The sequence below is a fragment of the Ischnura elegans genome, chromosome 1 (assembly GCF_921293095.1).
Source record: "Ischnura elegans chromosome 1, ioIscEleg1.1, whole genome shotgun sequence".
NCBI lineage: Eukaryota > Metazoa > Arthropoda > Insecta > Odonata > Coenagrionidae > Ischnura > Ischnura elegans.
In genome coordinates, this window is record NC_060246.1 from 108223818 (window position 1) to 108249565 (window position 25748).

At 57.6% G+C, this 25748-nt stretch overlaps 2 non-coding genes and 1 pseudogene across 2 annotated transcripts; all 3 read left to right on the forward strand.

Annotated features, from left to right (window-relative positions):
* Window positions 1-8446: 8446 nt before the first annotated feature.
* LOC124173744 lies at window positions 8447-8641 on the forward strand. Its single transcript, XR_006868728.1, has one exon. It is a non-coding gene; the product is annotated as a U2 spliceosomal RNA (small nuclear RNA).
* A 1634-nt stretch (window positions 8642-10275) lies between these two features.
* Window positions 10276-10461, forward strand: LOC124173840. Its single transcript, XR_006868799.1, has one exon. It is a non-coding gene; the product is annotated as a U2 spliceosomal RNA (small nuclear RNA).
* Window positions 10462-23970: 13509 nt separating this feature from the next.
* Window positions 23971-24138, forward strand: LOC124173743 (annotated as a pseudogene).
* Window positions 24139-25748: the final 1610 nt, after the last annotated feature.

A 25748-nucleotide genomic window follows, 5' to 3' on the forward strand; every position in this document is an offset into this window, starting at 1 on the left:
AAGGTTCCATAAATCAGAAAAGCTGATGAGAACAGATGTTTCTCTTCCTTGTTTCATTTAAAAAATTCCCGAATCGCGAAAATGCGACAAAGTCCGGAGATTCGTGAGGCAAGAAACGAATGGGCGAAGGAAAGAAGAAAATAACACTGGCCACCACTTCATTCATTTATTTTATCACCATTTTACATTTAAACCATGTCTGTAAAATAACAAGCAACAGCACAAAAAATAAAAACTGACAGAAAACAAAATTTTTTAACATGAGACATCGTTTGAAGAGGATGAATAATATGCCCTCACTAACACTGCAGAAAAGTTCATCTAATGCAGTGCACTGATCCTAGTGCAGAGCCGGGCACAATTTTTCCGGCTCCTCGGCCTTATGGCTAAGATAGGAGTGTAGTATGGGCACGGCTCCTCGGCCTTATGGCTAACATAGGAGTGTAGACGGGACTCGCATGCCAAGAGTGACATACGTCGTGGGAATGATGATGAAATTTTTCACTTTTAAGAAAACCTTCCGGAAAGCTGTCGAAACAGTTTCCGCACACTTTTCACACGGAAATTAGGTGAATGCAAGATTTATAAAATAACTTCCAAATATTCACCGGATCGAGTGAACATGGAAAATGACCGCCAAGCGTAGGTTTCCTCGAGAATTCCAAGTTTTTCTTGCGAATATGACGAGACAAGACGGACGCATCACGCTTCTGGTGAAATACACGCAGCATTCATCCGCGTTACCAAGGAGTCGTCGCTAACAATGAACGCCTTCCACTGAAAGCGCAGTCGAATTTCGCGGGGGCCGTGCTGCTGGCAGATAGTTCGACCCGGAGGCCGACGATGGCGTCGGCACGCACTCTGTTTACTTCAAGTGTAAAAAAATGAGGGTCGCGAATGATGACGAAACACAGGTGTCCAATGAAACCGTGAATTGCTTTCTTTCGGAGAGTTGCATTTCATGCCGATATTTTTTGCAAAAACATCCGAAATTATTGACTGATGCCGATTCTTCCGTCCCGTATTCTAGCCATTGCTGACGATTTTGGAAATTTTTTCCAGTCCCCGGAGAGGACTTTTTAAGCAGCTTTGAATCAGATTCCCCAGAGAGGACTTTTTAAGCAGTTTTAAGTCTGATTCCCCGGAATTTTAGCATTTCGAAAGAAAATACATGACTCGAGTGAGTAGGATAATGCTCTCTCATCGTGTTTCTTGACGTTTTCTGGACGATTTTGAGTGACTTTTTCGAGTCCCCGGAAATTCCCCGGAAATGGCAATTTTTTTGGGAATTTCCCAGGACCAAAGCATTCCCCCGGGAAGCGAACGCAGGATGCTCCACGAAGGACGCTGCGATCCCACACGACAGATGGCACCGAAGGCCCGGAAAACGGACCGCGTCCGTTACGTCCGCGACGCTCCTACGACTCTCCCGGACCCGCCGACGACACCAAAACTCCCGGAGTCTCCACACAACACTTTCGTGCGAATTTTTCCCCATTCTCACGCCTAAAATTCGCCATTCCGAGACTTTTCCTCGCGTCAAAAACTCTCGCCGCACACCACCGCCGCAGCATCCGACCTCATCACGCAAAATACCCGAAAAACCGTCCCGGAACCCCGGAAAAATTTATTAATTATCGCTTCTCGGCCTTATGGCTTAGTGTGTGTAGCAGATATGTGAACAACGCCACGTGGGAAAACCATGGATTTCGTGTTTGTGCCAAATTGGAATAGCTGTGTGTGTTTTCTCCGGGATATCGCCGCGACGTGCCTGCCACTGGATTATTAGTGTGTGTGCTCTGCCTTGGATTGCCCCGCGACGTGTCTCACTGGCCCCCACCAGTGGTAAGCCCACCCGAGACAGTCGCTCCCCCTTTCCCTCCCCTCATGGCCGAGAAGCCAACCCCGCCCGTCGCCCAACGGACTCGCCGGAAGGCGAAGGAGAGGCGCCCTCGCGACGTTCCCTACGCCCCCCCCGACTCCCAGAGCTCTCCGTCGCTGCTTCCCGCCATGGATTCTGCCGGGAGCATCTCGCGAGCGTACCGCCACCGCGACGATCCCTCTGACTCTTCGCCATCCTTCCCTCTCCCCACGCCCCATCCCTCCTCCCCCGCGACGGACATTCCTGATTCTTGGCGGCAAGTGCTGGAGACGGGGTTTGAAACAGTGTCGTCGTGGGATCCTCACACCCTCCCATTAACCCCCACTGCCCCGTGTTACTCCTCCGCCCGCATTTCCCCCCCGAGCTCGCGACCCATAATTAGTGACGTGATCAGTGAACCAGCGTGCGCCATGATCGATTCATACGTTATCGAGGTCGTCCAGTCGCCGGAAAGTGACGACTCCCCCGTGTTGCCACGCCCCCTTCCCATAGCCCCCGGTCTCGCGGAACGTTCCTTAGGCGTCCGCGCGACTCCTTCCCCGGAGATTGTGTTCACTGACTCACGGTGCTCCCCTTCCCCCCCCACTCACGTGTCTCCCACGCCCTCCTTTACACAGTGCTCCCCGGCGACGATGGACAACCTGGCGTTGCCTCGTACGCCTGTCCCCAGTGCTCGTGTTAGTGACGTGAGTGAGAGTGCTGGTGACGCCTCGGAGGACGCTGTGCAGGCGCGCCGAGGCGTCTCGTTGGACGGCTCGATGTCGCCAACGCGGGAAGTGGAGCCAGGTCAGCCGGAGGACGACAGGTTTTCGCCACGGCATGACGATGTGGACGGCCAAGTGTCGCCATCATCACTGTGTCCGGCCGCTTTGCGCTACGTCACGATCGATCGGTGGGCGTGTCGGTCTGTCAGCACACAGACCGACGTTGATCGTGGCACCGAAGCGGTCGAGGTGCGTGTGCCTCCGCGTGTGTGTGTGCCTGATCCGTGTGTGGACGTCGTTCGGGCGCGAACACCGGATCGGGATATGGGTCGCGAGCTTTCGTGTGCGCCGCCCCTTGTCCCGTACTCCCCCTCCACGCCCCCACGTCACCGAGATAACTACAGCGTCATCTCGGACGAGCCGCTGCCCGAGGATAGGAGGAGCGGCGCTTCGTGGGAGCACTTCCGAGTTTCGTCGGAGGAGCGTAGGCGGCGAAACCGGAACAAGCGTCGCAATCGGCGGAGGCGTAACGCGGAAAGGCGTCGCGACGCAGCGAGAGAAGACGCCAGGCCACCAGCGGCATCGCCACTCATCCCTCCCCCATTATCCCAACCCCGACCACGCCCACAAGTGACTTCACGCCCCCAATCTCCGCCGCGTTCTTGTGATTATCGGGTGCGTAACGCCGCCGCGCCGACGCCTCTATTATCCGCAGAGGAGATCGCTCAGATACGTCTCCTTCTGCGGAGGGACGCTATAGGGGATTGTGACGCAAGACGCGGCGGCCAGAGAGAGCGGTTTAACCCACCGCGCTTTCAGCGCCGACATTTAAGTGGCAACGAAGAAAATGTGCCGGCGATAAGACGCCCCAGGCGGCGGAGGAGGGGAGGTAATAACGTCACGCCACCTCCCCAAGTGCGACCGCCGGTGCAGTGCCCCCCCGTGGAAGTGCCGCCCCCCCCCTCCCTCATTCCCCCCGCAACCGCAACCTCCTCCAGCGCCCCCCGCGATGCCCCGAGTGGCCTGGCCTCCCCACGTCAGGGGCGTGTATCCGCTGGGGCCATACATGACTCTGGCGCCGGTCCATCCAGGGACGGAGGCGCCAGGGTGGACACAGGTGGCCCCAATGCCCCACCCCCTCCACACCCAGATGCCGCACCCATTCGCCCCGCCCCAGTGTGCCGCGCCCTGGACGATCCCGCAACCCCCGCCCAGCAGTGCCGCGCCCTGGACGCACCCGTGTCCCCCTCCCTTCCCCGCGTGGTGCGGTCGCTAAATCCGGCCGCGCCACCCCGACGAACGGGTGCGTTCCGCGTCCGCCCAGACGCGAGAGAAACTGCGTCGCGACTTCCGGACGATCTCCTAAACGCCGTCGCGGCGCAGTCCGATGCGCCGTCCGTGCAAACACCTGCCACTCTCCAGCAGGAGGCGTGGCTGATTCAAATCGGCCTCGCTGGAGAGAGCACGGACGGCATCTTTCGCGTCGTCCGCTCGATGCGCGACGCGGCGCGGGCGGCAAGCGGGATAACCTCTCCACTCTCCCGGGGTGCAGCGTCTCATCGGCATCGGAGGCAGGACCCGCCACTCACCGCTGCGGAGCTGCAGGCGCTCTACCGCGAGAAGAAAGGGAAGGCATTCCAGCGAGTCTGCGGCGGCAATGACATGGACCGTTGCCGTATCCCTCTGCCGCAGGTGAAGGCCTTTTTCTCGCGGGAGCGGCCGCGGTACGACGAGTCGCTCGCCGCGCCCTCTGTCGTGCCGCCGTTCGAGCGCAGCGGTGGAGAAGAAGAGGAAGCGGACATGCTGATGAGACCGATCACCGCGGGAGAAGTCAGCAGGCGCCTTCGTCGCACCCTCAACACTGCACCCGGCCCTGACGGCGTGCCTTACTCAGCCTGGAAGCGGATAGATCCGGATTGCCGCGTGCTGGCGGCAATCTACGATTTCTGCTTCCGGGCAGGCCGGGTGCCGAAGGAGTGGAAGGAGAGCAACACCATTCTTCTACACAAGGGCGGCGACGAAGATGAGATCGGCAATTGGAGGCCGATCGCTCTCAGCCCCACCATCCTGAAGGTCTACACGGGCGTGCTCGCGGACCGCATCGCTGCTTGGGCGGTCCGTGGTCGACGCATGTCCTTCCCGGCCCAAAAGGGGTTCCTGCCCGCCACGGAGGGATGCATGGAGCACAACTTTGTGCTCCAAGCCGCGCTCGACTACACCAGGAGCGCACGGAGGGAGATTGCGGTGGCGTGGCTGGACCTTACGGATGCCTTTGGGTCGGTGCCGCATGCTCATATCGCGCGAATGCTGCGCGCGATGGGCATGCCTGAAAGGATGGGGGGGGCCATCGCCGAGATTTACGAGGGCAGCGCAACTAACATCATCACGGCGAGCGGCTCCACGGGCGAGATTCCGGTGAAGTGCGGAGTGCGGCAGGGCGATCCGCTGTCGCCGCTCCTTTTTAATCTCGCTCTGGAGCCCGTGATTCGCGCTGTCCTCGCTCGGCGCGCCATCTCCGCGTTCAAGATGGGATCAACGTCGGTCTGCGTGCTGGCCTACGCGGATGACTTGGTCCTCGTCGCCAAGGATGCGGGGATGCTGAGAGGCCTGCTGCACGTCGCGGGAGCAGCGGCGTCGTGGTGCGGCCTGCGCTTCAACGCAAGGAAGTGCGGGTCGCTCCACATGGATTTCCGGTCCACCACGCAGAGAGAGGAACGAGGAGTGAAGCCCACGATCTTCCGAGTGCAGGGGGAGGACATGCGTGCACTCGCACGCGGTGAGGCTTATAAGTACCTCGGCTCACCCGTGGGCCACGGCGTCGACGCGGTGCCGCATGGCGTCCTCAACAAAATCCACGAGGACCTGCGGCGCCTGGACGAAAGTGAGTTAGCGCCGTGGCAGAAGATCGACGCAGTCCACACGTTCCTCACGCCACGCCTGGACTACACGCTCCGCATCACGCCCGTGCCAAAGGCGGCGATCGCGCGAGTCGACGCAGATGTGCATCGTTCGGTGAAAAAGTGGATGTATCTGCCGACTCGCGCATCGAGGGAGATCGTCGCCATGCCTAGAGGGCGCGGGGGAGGGGGACACGTGCCGCTCGCGGTGCGGAAGGACGTGTTTGCGGTGGTGCACGCATTCCGCATGCTCACGTGTCCCGACTCGAGCGTTTCGAACGTGGCGTGGCATACTCTGCGCGACGTGGTGGAGAGGCGCGTCGGAAGGACCGGAAATCGAGGGGCGATGGGAAGAGGCGCCCTCTGCTCCTACCTCAACGGCGCCGACGACGACACCATCGGCGCGGGGACTAACGCGGCGGCATCAGTGTGGAGCCGCACCCGCCGCGCCACCAAGGAGCTGACGAACATCGTCCCCGTGACCTGGCGGTGGAGCGATGCGAGACGCGAGCTCGCCGTGTCTCTTGCTTTCGCTTCGCCGCACGGCAGAGAAGTCGTCGTGCCGGCGCCAGCGAGGAGGCGCCTCTTCAGCTACCTCATCCGCGCCGTGGGAGAGGCCTTCCGGAGGAGGCTAGTCGCGAAGCCGGATCAAGGGAAAGTCATGGAGGCGACTTCCCTGTGCCCCGACAGCAACCACTTCGTCGGGGCGGGCCGAATGATCCGGTTTTGCGACTGGCGCTTCATACACCGCGCCCGCCTGAACGTGCTGCCGTTGAACGCCGCCCGCAGAGGAGCAGCGAGGGGAGACACGAGGTGCAGAGTGTGCGGGCAGGCAGATGAGACACTCCCTCACGTCATCTGCCACTGCCTCGCGCACTCTGACGGATGGCGTCGACGCCACGACGCCATCGTGGAAATTCTGCGGGCGGCACTTCCATCATCTTGGCGGGTGCGGTTGGACCGGAGGGTGCCAGGCGACGAGAGTCTTCTGCGGCCGGATGTGGTGGCGTGGGACGAGGGACCGGACAGGGAGGTGATCGTCGTGGACGTCGTGGTGCCGTTCGACAACCGGAGTGCCGCGCTCGCCGCCGCTCGGGAGAAGAAGCTTGAGAAGTACGACGCCCTGGTCGAGCGGATGCGCGTGCGGTCGGAGTATCGGGTGCCGCACAGCCTAGAGGCGTTAGTGGTGGGAGCTCTGGGCTCGTGGGCACCCGGAAATGACGCACTCCTGACTCGCTTGGGAGTGCCGAAGGGCCGCATGCGCAGTGTTCGGCGTCAGATGATCACCGCGGCTATCAAATGGTCGCGGGACATCTACGTCGAGCACATGACCGGGGCGCGGCAGTACATCGCGGGAGCGGCGGCACCACAGGAGCGCGGAGCGGCAGTCGACGGCGGCGGAGAGGACGACGACGACGGAGCGCCGATCATCGGGCGACGGGAGCGGCCAGCGGACGCGGCGCCGGATGTTCCGGCCACGCCCTCTCCCTCCCCGCCCCCCCCTCCCCCGGTCCCCCAGTCCCAGCGTGTTTCCTGAGGACGTCGCCTAGTGACGCCAGGAGGCACGTATGTAAATATTGTATAAAGTGTATGTGTGTTTATGTGCCCGCGAGAAAATATCTTCGGTGAAAGTACGGTCCGGCATCGACTTTCCTCTCGCCGGCCTCACTCCGAGCGCAATTTGTGCGACGGACAGTGACCGCAATGCGTTTATTCGCTCGGAAGTGAGGCACTGAGCGAATGTGTGAATGTGTTAATAGTGTTTTTTTTCTGTGTGTGTGTGTGTAAATCTCGCGGGCACAGAGTGTTTTACAGCCGTTGTCATTCTTCAGTGTTTTTTGTCCCCATAATCATCGTGTGAATGTGCTGTGTCGGGGGTGGCACCGTGTGTGACGCGAATTGGCCATGTGTGTGTCTCGTGAATGAATGCGTCGCGGCAACGATGTTAGCATCGACAAGACGGTCCTTCGTTGCCGTGGCGAAAGTGTGAATGTGCCCTGGGCGTAGTGTAAATAGAGATTGCCGCGTGCGCGCGCGCCCAGGGAAATAAACGGCCAAATTCTTCATGCGGTGTCGTCCCCCGAAGTATTTAGTTCGCCCGCCGGCCGCAGTCTGGGGCAGGTGGCGCGCCGGCGGCGGCATCGCTGCAGGCCGTTCCCACGCTAGGCAGGTGTCCCCCTCCATTGCCCATTCCCCAGCGCTGGCGGCGGTGGGGAGGGAACGGCCGAAAGCCAGGGCAAATGTGTGTGAGTGATGTGTTAGTGTGTGTGTCTCTCCGCCGCTGTGGCGGTAGTGGGGGAAGAGAAGAATGCGGCGGCCTTCGGCGGCATTCGAGGAATGTCGCCTCACCTCCAGTGCTTCCGCCCCTCTTTCCCCCCCCGCCCTCCCCGTCCCAACCGCCCTGCCGACGACTCCAGCAGCAGCCATGCGCAGGAGAGCTGCGCGTGGACATGGTGACTACGTGCTCGGCGACCGGCTGGAGGACGGCAGCTGCCTGTGCGGAGCGGTGGCGCGTGGAACTACGGGGCCTTCCACGCGCCGGCGGACGGGGAAGATTAAACAGAAGAGCGTCGCGGCGGAGGAAAACGCGTCCGTGGCCACGGTGTATAAGTGGCCACGGTGCAAGTATGAATGAGCGGGCGGCCACGGGGTATAAGTGGCCGCCTAGCATGTGTTTTCTGTGTGAATGAATTGTAAATAAATATGTGTGAATGGAAAGCATTTATTTTCCCCTGAATGAATGACAACTAAGTGTGAACAGTGAAGTGGACCTAAACATTAAAACAATCACCTGACCGGCCTCACTTCGAAGCCGGCAGGGAAAAGTAACCCCTGAATGAGGAGTTACATTATATATTGTAATAAATTCAATGAATATTACAAGGGCGGCCCACACTTTGTGGGTCGCTCTTTTTGTATCACAAACCCCAAGGAAGGGGAAATGTAATTAAAAATGTTCTGCTCGAACTTTGTAAATGGCAAAGTATTCAATAAAGAATTTTTATCTGTTCTTATCAGCTTAATATCTGATACGTCCAGCATTGCTGGACCAGAATATTAATATGATTTTTGAACATGGGCGGGGTCCCCGGAGTTTACTCCATCCCTGCCGCGGGTTGGCCCGGTATTGCAGTACCGCCGGGATCGGCCCAACATAAAAGGTTCCATAAATCAGAAAAGCTGATGAGAACAGATGTTTCTCTTCCTTGTTTCATTTAAAAAATTCCCGAATCGCGAAAATGCGACAAAGTCCGGAGATTCGTGAGGCAAGAAACGAATGGGCGAAGGAAAGAAGAAAATAACACTGGCCACCACTTCATTCATTTATTTTATCACCATTTTACATTTAAACCATGTCTGTAAAATAACAAGCAACAGCACAAAAAATAAAAACTGACAGAAAACAAAATTTTTTAACATGAGACATCGTTTGAAGAGGATGAATAATATGCCCTCACTAACACTGCAGAAAAGTTCATCTAATGCAGTGCACTGATCCTAGTGCAGAGCCGGGCACAATTTTTCCGGCTCCTCGGCCTTATGGCTAAGATAGGAGTGTAGTATGGGCACGGCTCCTCGGCCTTATGGCTAACAGGAGTGTAGACGGGACTCGCATGCCAAGAGTGACATACGTCGTGGGAATGATGATGAAATTTTTCACTTTTAAGAAAACCTTCCGGAAAGCTGTCGAAACAGTTTCCGCACACTTTTCACACGGAAATTAGGTGAATGCAAGATTTATAAAATAACTTCCAAATATTCACCGGATCGAGTGAACATGGAAAATGACCGCCAAGCGTAGGTTTCCTCGAGAATTCCAAGTTTTTCTTGCGAATATGACGAGACAAGACGGACGCATCACGCTTCTGGTGAAATACACGCAGCATTCATCCGCGTTACCAAGGAGTCGTCGCTAACAATGAACGCCTTCCACTGAAAGCGCAGTCGAATTTCGCGGGGGCCGTGCTGCTGGCAGATAGTTCGACCCGGAGGCCGACGATGGCGTCGGCACGCACTCTGTTTACTTCAAGTGTAAAAAAATGAGGGTCGCGAATGATGACGAAACACAGGTGTCCAATGAAACCGTGAATTGCTTTCTTTCGGAGAGTTGCATTTCATGCCGATATTTTTTGCAAAAACATCCGAAATTATTGACTGATGCCGATTCTTCCGTCCCGTATTCTAGCCATTGCTGACGATTTTGGAAATTTTTTCCAGTCCCCGGAGAGGACTTTTTAAGCAGCTTTGAATCAGATTCCCCAGAGAGGACTTTTTAAGCAGTTTTAAGTCTGATTCCCCGGAATTTTAGCATTTCGAAAGAAAATACATGACTCGAGTGAGTAGGATAATGCTCTCTCATCGTGTTTCTTGACGTTTTCTGGACGATTTTGAGTGACTTTTTCGAGTCCCCGGAAATTCCCCGGAAATGGCAATTTTTTTGGGAATTTCCCAGGACCAAAGCATTCCCCCGGGAAGCGAACGCAGGATGCTCCACGAAGGACGCTGCGATCCCACACGACAGATGGCACCGAAGGCCCGGAAAACGGACCGCGTCCGTTACGTCCGCGACGCTCCTACGACTCTCCCGGACCCGCCGACGACACCAAAACTCCCGGAGTCTCCACACAACACTTTCGTGCGAATTTTTCCCCATTCTCACGCCTAAAATTCGCCATTCCGAGACCTTTCCTCGCGTCAAAAACTCTCGCCGCACACCACCGCCGCAGCATCCGACCTCATCACGCAAAATACCCGAAAAACCGTCCCGGAACCCCGGAAAAATTTATTAATTATCGCTTCTCGGCCTTATGGCTAAGATCAAAGTGAAATACACGCAGCTTAATATCTGATACGTCCAGCATTGCTGGACCAGAATATTAATCTGATTTTTGAACATGGGCGGGGTCCCCGGAGTTTACTCCATCCCTGCCGCGGGTTGGCCCGGTATTGCAGTACCGCCGGGATCGGCCCAACATAAAAGGTTCCATAAATCAGAAAAGCTGATGAGAACAGATGTTTCTCTTCCTTGTTTCATTTAAAAAATTCCCGAATCGCGAAAATTCGACAAAGTCCGGAGATTCGTGAGGCAAGAAACGAATGGGCGAAGGAAAGAAGAAAATAACACTGGCCACCACTTCATTCATTTATTTTATCACCATTTTACATTTAAACCATGTCTGTAAAATAACAAGCAACAGCACAAAAAATAAAAACTGACAGAAAACAAAATTTTTTAACATGAGACATCGTTTGAAGAGGATGAATAATATGCCCTCACTAACACTGCAGAAAAGTTCATCTAATGCAGTGCACTGATCCTAGTGCAGAGCCGGGCACAATTTTTCCGGCTCCTCGGCCTTATGGCTAAGATAGGAGTGTAGTATGGGCACGGCTCCTCGGCCTTATGGCTAACATAGGAGTGTAGACGGGACTCGCATGCCAAGAGTGACATACGTCGTGGGAATGATGATGAAATTTTTCACTTTTAAGAAAACCTTCCGGAAAGCTGTCGAAACAGTTTCCGCACACTTTTCACACGGAAATTAGGTGAATGCAAGATTTATAAAATAACTTCCAAATATTCACCGGATCGAGTGAACATGGAAAATGACCGCCAAGCGTAGGTTTCCTCGAGAATTCCAAGTTTTTCTTGCGAATATGACGAGACAAGACGGACGCATCACGCTTCTGGTGAAATACACGCAGCATTCATCCGCGTTACCAAGGAGTCGTCGCTAACAATGAACGCCTTCCACTGAAAGCGCAGTCGAATTTCGCGGGGGCCGTGCTGCTGGCAGATAGTTCGACCCGGAGGCCGACGATGGCGTCGGCACGCACTCTGTTTACTTCAAGTGTAAAAAAATGAGGGTCGCGAATGATGACGAAACACAGGTGTCCAATGAAACCGTGAATTGCTTTCTTTCGGAGAGTTGCATTTCATGCCGATATTTTTTGCAAAAACATTCGAAATTATTGACTGATGCCGATTCTTCCCTCCCGTATTCTAGCCATTGCTGACGATTTTGGAAATTTTTTCCAGTCCCCGGAGAGGACTTTTTAAGCAGCTTTGAATCAGATTCCCCAGAGAGGACTTTTTAAGCAGTTTTAAGTCTGATTCCCCGGAATTTTAGCATTTCGAAAGAAAATACATGACTCGAGTGAGTAGGATAATGCTCTCTCATCGTGTTTCTTGACGTTTTCTGGACGATTTTGAGTGACTTTTTCGAGTCCCCGGAAATTCCCCGGAAATGGCAATTTTTTTGGGAATTTCCCAGGACCAAAGCATTCCCCCGGGAAGCGAACGCAGGATGCTCCACGAAGGACGCTGCGATCCCACACGACAGATGGCACCGAAGGCCCGGAAAACGGACCGCGTCCGTTACGTCCGCGACGCTCCTACGACTCTCCCGGACCCGCCGACGACACCAAAACTCCCGGAGTCTCCACACAACACTTTCATGCGAATTTTTCCCCAATCTCACGCCTAAAATTCGCCATTCCGAGACCTTTCCTCGCGTCAAAAACTCTCGCCGCACACCACCGCCGCACCATCCGACCTCATCACGCAAAATACCCGAAAAACCGTCCCGGAACCCCGGAAAAATTTATTAATTATCGCTTCTCGGCCTTATGGCTAAGATCAAAGTGTAGTCTTGAAGAGTGCGGACGTGCCTGCTGAGAGCTCCCGGGACCCCGACGGCGCTGAGACTCCCCGGCTCATCCCTGCCGCCCTGCCCGCCGGAGAGAGAGCGTCAATCTTCGGACTTCGTGCGTCCGCCAAAGCCCGGAATTTACAAACCGCGGTTGTGCCCAAACCGCGGGGCGTGGATTCCGGCCACTTTGGTCAAGTGCAAGTGTGTGTGCCAGCCCCCCCCTGCCCGATTTTGGTGCCGATTTCTCGCAAATTGCGGATTTTAGAAAAAGGCGCCAAAATTCGGGGGGGCCGTTTTTCTCGGGTGTGTGTGCCGGCACACCCGAGAAATTTTGGGAGGGAGTGAAGAAGTGTGTTTGGTGCTACTGGCCGCGAGTTCGACTCCCCACGACCCCGGTGGCGCCCGCCAGTGGCGCCGGAAGTTGGCGCGGTTTTTTGTAAAAATGTTTAGTTGTGTGTGAGATAGAGTGTTGTGCTTTTGTGTGTGTGTCTGCGTCAGTGTTAGCAACAGCCCGAGCAACTTTGGTGCACGTAGTGTGCACCGTTCGGCTGTTGCTAAGCACGTGGTCCCCCGCCACGTGGTCCCTCGCCGCGTGGTTCCCCGCCACGTGCTTCCCGCGCGCCAACTTCCCGCCCTCCCAGCATGGCAACACCGCCTGTCGCCCAGCGGACCCGCCGGAAGGCGAAGGAGAGGGGAGTGCATCGCCCTCGTGATGCTCCCTACGCCCCTCCCGACTCCCAGGCCTCCCCGTCGCTGCTTCCCGCAATGGACTCCGCTGGGAGCATTACCCGCTCGTGGCGGAAGACGCTGGAAGAGGAATGGAGTGCCGGGTCGTGGGATCCACGAGCCCTCGCTTCGCCCCCGACCCGATCTCCCGCCTTCCTCGCCACCCCCCGTCTCCGCCTCCCCTCCCCCATAAGTGCTCCCTCGGGATCCGCCCCTGCGAGTGCGTCGTCGGACGACCTTATCGTCGACATTGACAGCGCCCCCGCAGTGCATGACCCAGTGTTGCCCCGCCCCCTCCCCCTTGCCCCTGGTGTCACGGAACGTTGCCCTAGCGTCCGTGGACCATCCCCGGAGATTGTGTTCCTCCCGACACAATCTCCCTCCCCCTCTCGCGTCTCCCCCACTCCCAGTGCTCCGCAGTCATCCCCAGCTGCGTCTGCGATGGACGGCCTGGCGTCGCCTCGTGCGAGCGTGAGTGAATGTGTGAGTGTCGTCTCGGAGGACGGTGCGCAGCCGCGCCGAGACGAAGCGCAGGACGGCCCCATGTCGCCGCGTGTTTCCCCTCCCCTGTGTGGTGGCTCCCTGGAGGACGGATCCGTACCGCCCCAGGGGGCGTTGTCGGACGGCCTGCTGTCGCCGACAACACATTGTGACGACACGCAGCGGTTTGTGGTGGTGGACAGGTGGCGGTATCGGTCTGTCGGCACGCAGACTGACGAGCCATCTGCCTCCGCAAGTGTTGCGTGTGGGGAAAGTGTGTGTGCTTCGGTTTCCGACACAGACGAAGTGCGTGGCCCGGAGTGCACCATGGCGGATCCCGAGGTGTTCCTCGTCCCCTATTCCCCTTCCGTCCCCTCCCCCCTCACCCCCCGCTGCCACGTCAGAGATCTTAGTCCGATCTCTGACATCCCCCTTCCGGAAGAGGAGCGCGGCAGGTCCCACATGCGCGGTGCATCGTGGGAGCAGTTCCGCGTTTCCTCCGAGGAAAGGCGGCGGAGGAATCGGGAGCGGAAGAAGAGGAGGAAGAGACGACGCCGCGAGGAGCAGACGACGAGGGAGCCCGCCAGGCCACTCTCCCCTAGTGTCCGCCCCCCACCGCCTCCCATTCGCCGTCCCCCGCCCCCTCCCATTCATCGTCCTCAACCCCTACCCACCCCTCCTCCCCCCGTCCTGACTCAACGGCGTCCAGACATGCGCCCCTACAGGGAGCTCGTACCCACTGCCCCAGTGCCGCTGTTTTCCCCCAGTGAAGTGGCGCAGCTGCGCGCCCTTCTCCGGAACGGCGCAGCTGCGCGCGGTGCTCCCCTCCCGGCCCCTCAAGTGCCCCAGCATTCCCTGCGAAGGGAGAGAGAGAGGCCTCCGCGCTTTCGCCGACAGGTGGAAGCAGAGCATCGCCCGGAGGGGGAGGTAGTGAGGAGAAGAAGAAGGCGGAGAAGGGGGAATGGTGACGTCATTCCCCCTCCATCGGCGCCTTCTCCGACGACGCGTGGCCCGCCTCCTGTGCCCCAACACCGTCCTCCTACTCTCGTGCGAGCTCCCGTTCCCCCCCCGCCCCCCGTGATGCCCCGAGTGGCCTGGCCCCCACACGCCCGGGGCAATTTTCCCTGGGGGCCGCAGGAGACCGAGTGGCCGATCCGTTACGGGATGGAGGCCCAACGGATGACACAGGCGGCCCCCTTCCCCCCTCCGCCGATGTACCAAGCCCCCCACCAGCAGTGGGTAGTGAGCCCCCCGGCCCACTGCTGGCCCCCGGTACATGGGTCACCGGCCCCCCAGCCCCGGTGTTGGTGCCCGTACCCGCACCCTTAGGCGACGAAGGGGAGGGGGAGTTGAGTGAAAGACAGGAGAAGTGGCTGCGTGACCTCCAGACGGCAAACGACGCGAACTCACTCTTTGCCGTCGTAAGCGAGGTCACAGCGGCAGCCGCTGTGTTCAACCCCCCTCCCAGGCTCCCCACGGTGACCCCCCGGCCCAACCCCCGCCCTTTGCCCGCTGCAGACCTCCAAAAACTTTACCGCAGCGGGAAAGGAAGAGCTTTCCGGCGGATTTGCGCCCCGACCGGAAAGCTATGTGAAATTCCACTGGCTTCCCTCAAGGCCCACTTCACCCGTCCCTCCCCCCCCAACGATCCGACGCAGCCATGGCCGGCTTTCATCCCGGAGTTCCCACCAGGACGTCGAGGGAGCGGCGAGCGGGAGATCACCTCTCCGATCACACCGGAAGAGGTGATCGACCGGCTGAAGAGGACGCGGGCGTCTGCTCCGGGACCTGACGGCGTGCCCTACTCCGCATACCGGCGTGTTGACTTTAATGGCGGGGTGCTGGCCGCCATTTTCAACCGGTGTGTGGAGTTAGGGAGGGTGCCCCCGCAGTGGAAGGAGACGCGGGTCACCCTGCTGCACAAGGGGGGGAGTGAGCACGAAGTGCGTAATTGGAGGCCGATCTCATTGGCCAACACGTTGGCCAAAGTGTTCATGGGCGTACTGGCGGACCGGATGCTCCCCTGGGCCCTCCGTGGGAAGCGCCTTTCGTTCCCCACCCAAAAGGGCTTCATCCCCGCCACGGAGGGCTGCATGGAGCACAACTTTGTGCTCCAGTCGGCCATAGAGCACGCGAGGGCGAGTTTTGGACAGGTGGCCGTCGCGTGGCTCGATTTGGCCGACGCTTTTCCGTCGGTGCCCCATGACCACATCCTGCGAGTGCTCCGCGAGATCGGCCTCCCAGTGAAGTGCGTCACGGTGATCGAGGACATGCTCCGTGGCTCCACGATGACGGTAGCTGCAGCGGGTGGAGTCACGGATTCGATCACTGTGACGAGTGGTGTTCGTCAGGGGGACCCCCTTTCCCCTCTCCTTTTTAACCTTGCGCTGGAGCCCGTTCTGCGAGCGATATTGGAGGATCGCACTCTCCAAGGCTTTCCCATGGGGACTGCGTACGTCAAAGTCTTGGCGTACGCGGACGATTTAGTCCTCGTGGGGGGGAGTGCGGAATCGCTCGCGGCGCTCCTGGACGTCGCGGGAAGGGCCGCCGAGTGCTGTGGTTTGACCTTCAATCCGGGGAAGTGTGCATCGCTACACGTGGACTGGCGATGCACGACGCCACAGCGCTCCAGGGGTGTTCAACGCACCCCCTTTTCCATCTGCGGCTCTCCCATCAGGTCGCTCGGCGTAGGTGACTCATACACCTACCTGGGGGCACCGATCGGCCTGAAAGTCAACGCGGCGCCCGCCACGGCGCTCGACTCCATCCTCGAGGATCTCCGGCGGCTCGACGAATCGGACTTGGCGCCGTGGCAGAAGATAGACGCGGTGCACGTCTTCCTGACACCGCGTCTCGAATTTCCCCTCCGAATCGTCCCTGTCCCGAAGAAGGCCATCCACGACTTCGACAAGGAGATGCAGCGAACGGTGAAGAAGTGGATGAGTCTCCCGACCCGCGCGGCGCGGGAAATGATCTCCCTCCCCAGGAGCCGGGGAGGGGGTGGCTACGTCCCGCTGCCGGCCCGCAAGGATGCGCTCACCGTGGTGCATGCGTTCCGGATGCTAACATGTCCGGACGTGTGCGTCGCGGATGTGGCGTGGCACACCTTGCGGGACATCATCAGCAGGCGGACGGGAAGGACGCAACGGACGGCGGTGCTGAGTAGGGAGTCGATGTGCGACTTCCTCAATGGCGCCGCCGACGACGTCGTCGGGACGGGAACGATCGCGGCGTCATCGCACTGGACCAGAGTGCGCGCGGCGACGAGGCAACTGCGGCGCTTCGTGGATATCCGGTGGGCGTGGAGCGCCGCCAGGGCGGAGTTGGCCATCGTCGTCCAGCGAGTGACGCCGTCGAGGGAAGAGATGACCGTGCCGGCCTCTGCCCGGAGGAGGCTGCACGGAATCATCTTGGCGGCCATGGGGGAGGGCTTCAGGCGCTCGCTGGTCGCGAAGCCGGATCAAGGAAAAGTGATAGCAGTGAGCTCTCGACACCCGGACTCGAACCACTGGGTGTCGGGAGGAGTGGGGATCCGGTTTTGCGACTGGCGCTTCATTCACAGAGCGCGGCTGAACGTTCTCCCCCTGAATGCGGCAAGAAGAGGAGCGGCCAGGAGAGACACTCGGTGCCGGGTCTGTGGACACGCGGAGGAGACCTTGCCGCATGTGGTGAACCACTGCTTGCCGCATGCGGACGGGTGGACCCGGCGCCATGACGAAATCATCAGTCTGCTGGTCGCTGAGCTGCCGCAAGGATGGGAGGTGCGAGTGAATCAGCGGGTACCTGGCGACGAGTCGCTGCTGCGTCCCGACTTGGTCATCTGGGAGGTTCCGAGGGGCGTGATCCACGTGATCGACATCACAGTGCCCTTCGAGAACCGACCGGAGGCCATGGCAGCAGCGAAGGCGAAGAAGATCGAAAAATACGCCGCCCTGGTCGATCGAATGCGGGTCCGGTGCGCCTACAAGATGGAGGTCCATCTCGACGCGTTGGTGGTAGGCGCACTGGGGAGCTGGACGTGGGAGAATGACTCTCTCCTCGCCCGGCTCCACATCCCTAAATCCCGCATTCGCCGTGCCCGACGAAAGATGGTTCTCGCGGCCATCAAGTGGTCGCGGGATATTTACGTCGGGCACATGACCGGGGTCCGCCAGTACCCGCCGGCAGAGACTCCCATCCGGGTTGCCGCACCCACCGCCGGAGGAGGGGCAGGGAGCAGAGGCGCCGCCACGGAGCAGCCTGGAGCGGGAGGCGCCGAGGACCGCGCGGCGTCGAGGGAGAGCGGCGTTCCGGACGACGGAGCTCCCATCGTTGGACGAGGGGAGCCGAGTCTAAGGACGCCGAGGGACCGCGACGCCCCCCCTTGCCCTCCCGTAACCCCCTCTGATCCCTGCCCCTGTGTAATGTGCTCCTGAGGACGTCCACTCACCGCCCGAGACGCCAGGAGCCATGTTTACATATGTATATATATTCGTGTTAGGTTAGGGCCCGTGAGATTCCCGTGTGTTTGTGTTGTGTGAATGCGAAAGTACGGTCTGGCATCGACTTTCCATTTACGGCACCCCCTCCGAGTGTAATTAGTGCGACGGACAGTGACCGCAATGCGTCGATTCACTCGGAGGCGAGGTAGCGTGCCATGGTGTGAATGGTTCTTGTATATATCGCGTGAAGTGAAGGGAATACTCACGGGCAGTCAATGTGTGTGTGTGTGTATTTTGTGTTTTCGCTTCTTCATTGTGTGTGATTCCCACCATCCTCGACTGTATGTGTTGTGTCGGTGGCGGCACCGTGTGTGACGCGATGTGGCCATGAGTGTGTTTTTCTGTGTGTGTGCGTCGCGGCAACGATGTAAGCATCGACGTGACGGTCCTTCGTTGTCGCGGCGAACGTGTGAATGTTCCCTGGGCGTAGTGTAAATAGAGATTGCCGCGTGCGCGCGCGCCCAGGGATTTAAATGGTCAATTTCATCGTGCGGTGTCGCCCGCCGAAGTTTTCAGTTCGCCCGCCGGCCGCAGTCTCGGGCAGGTGGCGCGCCGGCGGCGGCTTCGCTGCAGGCCGTTCCCACGATAGGCAGGTGTTCCCCTCCGTTGCCCTTTCCCAAGCGCCAGTGACGGAGGGGAGGGAGCGGCCTAAAGCCAGGGCAAATGTGTGTGAGTGTTGTGTTAGTGTGTGTGTCTCTCCGCCGCTGTGGCGGTAGTGGGGGAGGAGAAGAATGCGGCGGCCTTCGGTGGCATTCGAGGAATGTCGCCTCACCTCCAGTGCTTCCGCCCCTCTTTCCCCCCCGCCCTCCCCGTCCCCGCCGCCCTGCCGACGACGCCAGCAGCAGACATGCGCAGAGGAGTTGCGCGTGGACCTGGGGACTCTTCGCGCTCCCGGCGACCGGCTGCAGGCAGCGTGGAGCGGTGGCGCGTGGAACCAGGGGGCCTTCCACGCGCCTTCGGACGGGGAAGACAAGACAGAAGAACGTCGCGGCGGAGAATAATGCGTCCGTGGCCACAGTGTACAAGTGGTCACGGCGCAGGTATGAGAGAGCGGGCGGCCACGGGGTATAAGTGGTCGCCTCGCATGTGTGTATGAAATGAATGGAATGTAAATAAAATGTGTGAATGGTGTGAATTATTATCCCTGGTGTGAATGAGTATGAAGATTGAAGAAGCGAAATGTGTGTGAAATGAACATTGAACATTAATAAACATTGCCCGACCGGCCTCACTTCGAGGCCGGCGGTGAAAAGTGGTCCCTAAGTGAGGGACCATAAAAACTATGTAATAAAGTCAATGCTTATTACCAGGGCGGCCCACACTTGGTGGGTCGCCCTTTTGTATCATCCCCCCCCACGAAAGGTGGGGGGATTTGTAAAAATCTTATGTTTTGAGATTCAAATGTAAATGGCAATATACTAAATAAATACAATTTTTCTCGGCCTTATGGCTAAGATCAAAGTGTAGTGGTTTTGTGTTATTTTTGGTCCCCTGGCCCCTCAGGCTCCACTACACCCGTTTTTCTCCCTTTCTCGCCGCCTCGAGGAATCTCGGATGGGCCCCCACCAGTGGTAAGCCCCCCGAGACACTCCCGAGGCGAAGGGGCATCAGGACACTAGGGCCTGCTCTGCCTATCTCCTCTTTTTCCCTCCCTGCCCCCCCTGACCAGTGGTGGGTTCCACGGCGGCCGCCCCTGAGGCGGTCGTCGTGGAAACCTCCACTTTTCCCGCTCCCTCAGAGCATCCTCCCAAACCCTCCGGGATATCCCGGCCGTTCCGGGCGAGGACGGGTGTTTTCGGTGCGTGCGTCACGCGCATCGAACCCGGTTCCTCTGAAATCAATTTCCCGTGAGAAATTGATCATCCCGCCCCATAAGGGCAATACGGGTCACCTCCCAGCTCCCCGTCCGGTGGCTGGAAGTGCGGTGATAACCGTCGCCGATTGGCCCCTAAGGCAGCGCCATCTCTTGGCGGTCCGAAGAACGTCATTCTCGGGCCGCGGAGGTGGAAGGCGTTTTGAGCTAAGGCCGTGAGCGATTAGGGCGCCCCTCTCGCGAACTAAATCGCCGCGTAATTTGAATTCCAAATAACCTACCTTAATTAACCTTTTGCCTACCTCCCTTCCCTGTAACTAGTTTCGCAGCACGCTTTTTGTATTCCTTTTATGCCCCGACCTTCCCGTGCTGCCAAATCCCGTGGGACCAATGCCTCGCCCAACCGTCCTTTGAATCCTACCCCTTCCTCTCCTGGTGCGAGTGCATCCCCACGGGATGACTCCGTTCCCCTCCCTACTTCTCCTCCCCCCTCCCCTCTTCCTGCTTCACCCGCTGCACCGCAAACCGCCTCACCTAGTACCGCCGCAGACTCCCACCCTCAGACCGAACCCACTCCCGTGACTTATGTTAGGGCCCGACGTGACGACAATACTTTGGTGATCTCGTTTCCCCTTCCAGACCATCTGGAGTGCACGGAGGACGGCTGCGACGTCTCTTTCAAGGCGACGGCATGGACGGCAATGAAGATGTCGCTCGACAGGCACCTCAAGTCCGTTCACGGACTTGAGGGACTGCGAGCCATCAATTGGTGCACGTTCTGCGATAAGCAGATCGTGGGCCGTAAGCCGTCCTGCCACCCCTGCCTACGGTCCAAGCCCATCCAGGACCCCGTCGCAGTAAGATTCCGTTACGCTTGTGACACGTGTGACTTCACGTGTCCGTCTAAGCGTGGGTTGACGAATCACCAGAAGACGCACCAACGTCCCCCTCCCCCACTTCCCCCTGACATGACTGACGTTCCGGCCTCACCGGGTGAAACATTAGCGCACTCGGAGCCAGTGGAGGAGCGGCAAGAAGAGGATGTGGCAGACCACCAGCCACAGGAGGCGGATGCAGACGACCAGGGCCCGGCGGCCATTGAGGAAGAAGAGGAAGAAGCTGTCCAGCTGAGCCCGCCCTCTGACCATGAGAGGGCGTGGCTGGAGAGATTGGCCGCCACCAAAGACCAGCCTTGGGAGGTCTTTGAGGCGCTGGTGGCGGACATCACGGCCGCCATCAGCGACAAGAGCACCGCTTCCCGCAACGTTCCGAAACCGGCTCCGAGGATTGCTAATGTGGTGAGGCCCCCTAGACGAAATAGGGACCGGGCGCCTCCTTACGACCCGAAGGAGGCTGCCAACCTACAAAAACTTTTCCGTAGTCACCCTCGAAAGGCGATGGAGAAGATCCTGGGGAACGCGTCGCCGTACTGCGAGGTGCCGAAGGAGGATGTGGAGCGGCACTTCCAGGCTGTATACGGCGACGTCTCCTACCAGCCCCAGGAGGCCGGTCGACACCACCAGTACCGGCCCACTTCTGAGGAAGAGAAGAAGAGGATGCTCGCGAGGGTGACTGCGGACGAGGTTGTAGGGAGACTTTCGAAGGCCACTAATACTGCCCCTGGACCTGACTATTTGACTTACTGGGATCTTAAGGCCTTCGATCCTAAAGGACTTATCTTTGCAGGAATCTTCGACCGCTGCCTGCAGGAAGCTCGCACCCCTGACGCCTGGAAGATCTCCCGGACGGTCCTCATCTACAAGAAGGGGGACCGGAGCGACCTAAAGAACTGGAGGCCGCTCGCCCTTAGCAATACCATCGCTAAGCTGTACGCCGCCATCGTGGCCGACCGTGTCCTGGCCTGGGCCACCGGAGGGAGGAGACTGAGCGGCGTGCAGAAGGGTTTCCGGGAGTTCGAGGGGTGCCACGAGCACAACTTCGTCCTGCAGACGGCGGTTGACGAGATGCGAAGACGACTGGGTTCCCTGAACATTGCCTGGTTGGACCTGAGTAATGCCTTTGGATCCATTCCCCACGAACATCTCCGGCGTACCCTCACCGCCATGGACATGCCCTCCCGGATGAAGGATGCGGTGATGGAGATGCAGGACTGCCGCACCTTTGTCCGGACCACCGAGGGCGACACCGGCCACATCCATCTTCGTGCCGGTGTCAAGCAGGGCTGCCCGCTCTCCCCGACACTGTTCAACCTGGGGATCGAGCACGTCATTAGGGCAGCCCAGGAGGAAGCAGAGGTCCATGGCATCCGGGTTTTGGACACCACCATCTCCGTCCTGGGGTATGCCGACGACATCGTCCTCGTGGGGAAGAGCGCCGACCACCTGCAAGCGCTCCTGGATCGCGTCGGGGTAGCTGCTACCGACGCCGGCCTCAGGTTCAACCCGGCTAAATGTTCGACATTGTCCCTGGACTTCCGCACCAGCCAGCCCGTGGAGCCCCGCCAATTCACCATCCAGGGTGGGGCCATCACCAGCCTGCGAGAGGGGGAGAGCTACAAGTACCTGGGGGTCCCCTTCGGATTCCGTGTCTGCCAGACCCCCAGGGAAGAGCTGCAGAAGCTGGGCGAGGACGTCAGAAAAATCGACGAGTCACTCCTCGCCCCGTGGCAGAAGATCTCCGCCACCAGCACCTTCCTTCTCTCCAGGTTGGACTTCATAATACGAGCTGGCAACGTCCGGAAGACAGACCTCGCCCCGACAGACAGACTCATCAAGACCTGCTGCAAGAGATGGCTGAACCTGCCGACCAGAGCCTCCAACGAGATCGTCTATATTCACCATAGACACGGAGGAGCAGGCCTACTTCCCCTAACTGACTTGACTGACGTACTGACGGTGGTGCATGGCTACCGTCTTCTGAACTGCAGGGACCCTGTGGTGAAGAAGATGGCCTGGGGACGCTTGCGCGAAGTGGTCAAGAGGAAGATGAAAAGGATGCCGTCCACTGCCGACCTGATGGCTTACCTCAGTGGCAACACTGAGGCGCCATTCGGGTCTGTGAGCGGTGACTTTTCATCCCTCTTCACCCAGGTGCGCTCCGCTTCGCGTCGCCTGAGAGACCGGATCGCCTTGAGCTGGCGGTGGTCGGACGTCTTGAACGAGCCGCAGATCGTCCTTGGAGGTGGAGAGGCCGCTTCACGCGTCTTGGTGCCACCCCGAGCAATCGGGGTTCTCGCCAAGACGCTGAAGAACCGGGTCCGGGAAGCTTACCTGGCTCGCCTGGTAGCGAAACCGGACCAGGGTAAGGTCTTCTCTGCTTCCTCGGTCGCAGCTGCCTCCAGTCACTTCCTGGTGGGAGGGAGATACACCAGGTTTTGTGACTGGAGATTCATCCATCGTGCTCGCCTCGATGTCCTGCCGCTGAACGCTTGCAGGCGATACGATCCCTCAGGAGACAGGAGATGCCGGCGTTGCGGCTACGGGGATGAGACCCTCCCCCACGTCCTCAATCATTGCACCCGACATTCCCTGACATGGAGACGAAGGCATGATAGCGTGCTTACCCGGCTGACAAACGCTATCATGGGACGCAAGGGACGGTCAGATGAGGAGGTGAGGATAAATAGGACCGTCCCTGAAGTAAATTCAGACTTACGACCTGACATTCTTATTACAGATAAGAAGACCATGACTGCCCGGATGATCGACGTGACCATCCCGTTCGACAACCGGAGATCAGCGCTCCAGGAGGCCCGGCGACTGAAGGAGGAGAAGTACGCCGGGCTGGCAGCAGACCTCGCCGTCCTGGGGTACAGCGCATCGGTGGAGGGTTTCGTCGTGGGAAGCCTTGGCTCTTGGGACCCAGAGAACGACCGTGTTCTCAGGGGCCTGGGCATTCCGCGACGCTACGCCTTCCTGATGAAGAAGCTGATGGTCTCCGATGTCATCAGGTGGTCACGTGACCTCTACGTGGAGCACATCACCGGGCATCGACAGTATGAGGACGGAATCGGCGGCGATGGATGAGTGCGGTGCGGTGCAGTGAAGTGAAGCCCTTCCCTTTCACCTTCTTCACCTAAATAAATCCTTTGTCTTTTCCTTTCCCCAAACCCCCCCATATATGTGAATTTATAAACATTGGACTGCCGTAAGGCTTGAGGAGACGATGAAATATAAAAACTATGAGCCCCTGGCCCACTTTGGACCAGGGGACTATGTATAAATAAAAATATGTAAAACATATATCTCTATTGAAAAGGCCCCCTCACTAGGAGGGGGTACTTATTGTATCATATTTGCCCCCACTAAGAAAAAGGAGGGCCATGTTATTTGGAATTTATTTGACTTAAACTCTGTATCTGAAATATGAATTCAATAAATTTTTTAAATCTGTTCTTATCAGCTTAATATCTGATACGTCCAGCATTGCTGGACCAGAATATTAATCTGATTTTTGAACATGGGCGGGGTCCCCGGAGTTTACTCCATCCCTGCCGCGGGTTGGCCCGGTATTGCAGTACCGCCGGGATCGGCCCAACATAAAAGGTTCCATAAATCAGAAAAGCTGATGAGAACAGATGTTTCTCTTCCTTGTTTCATTTAAAAAATTCCCGAATCGCGAAAATGCGACAAAGTCCGGAGATTCGTGAGGCAAGAAACGAATGGGCGAAGGAAAGAAGAAAATAACACTGGCCACCACTTCATTCATTTATTTTATCACCATTTTACATTTAAACCATGTCTGTAAAATAACAAGCAACAGCACAAAAAATAAAAACTGACAGAAAACAAAATTTTTTAACATGAGACATCGTTTGAAGAGGATGAATAATATGCCCTCACTAACACTGCAGAAAAGTTCATCTAATGCAGTGCACTGATCCTAGTGCAGAGCCGGGCACAATTTTTCCGGCTCCTCGGCCTTATGGCTAAGATAGGAGTGTAGTATGGGCACGGCTCCTCGGCCTTATGGCTAACATAGGAGTGTAGACGGGACTCGCATGCCAAGAGTGACATACGTCGTGGGAATGATGATGAAATTTTTCACTTTTAAGAAAACCTTCCGGAAAGCTGTCGAAACAGTTTCCGCACACTTTTCACACGGAAATTAGGTGAATGCAAGATTTATAAAATAACTTCCAAATATTCACCGGATCGAGTGAACATGGAAAATGACCGCCAAGCGTAGGTTTCCTCGAGAATTCCAAGTTTTTCTTGCGAATATGACGAGACAAGACGGACGCATCACGCTTCTGGTGAAATACACGCAGCATTCATCCGCGTTACCAAGGAGTCGTCGCTAACAATGAACGCCTTCCACTGAAAGCGCAGTCGAATTTCGCGGGGGCCGTGCTGCTGGCAGATAGTTCGACCCGGAGGCCGACGATGGCGTCGGCACGCACTCTGTTTACTTCAAGTGTAAAAAAATGAGGGTCGCGAATGATGACGAAACACAGGTGTCCAATGAAACCGTGAATTGCTTTCTTTCGGAGAGTTGCATTTCATGCCGATATTTTTTGCAAAAACATCCGAAATTATTGACTGATGCCGATTCTTCCGTCCCGTATTCTAGCCATTGCTGACGATTTTGGAAATTTTTTCCAGTCCCCGGAGAGGACTTTTTAAGCAGCTTTGAATCAGATTCCCCAGAGAGGACTTTTTAAGCAGTTTTAAGTCTGATTCCCCGGAATTTTAGCATTTCGAAAGAAAATACATGACTCGAGTGAGTAGGATAATGCTCTCTCATCGTGTTTCTTGACGTTTTCTGGACGATTTTGAGTGACTTTTTCGAGTCCCCGGAAATTCCCCGGAAATGGCAATTTTTTTGGGAATTTCCCAGGACCAAAGCATTCCCCCGGGAAGCGAACGCAGGATGCTCCACGAAGGACGCTGCGATCCCACACGACAGATGGCACCGAAGGCCCGGAAAACGGACCGCGTCCGTTACGTCCGCGACGCTCCTACGACTCTCCCGGACCCGCCGACGACACCAAAACTCCCGGAGTCTCCACACAACACTTTCATGCGAATTTTTCCCCATTCTCACGCCTAAAATTCGCCATTCCGAGACCTTTCCTCGCGTCAAAAACTCTCGCCGCACACCACCGCCGCAGCATCCGACCTCATCACGCAAAATACCCGAAAAACCGTCC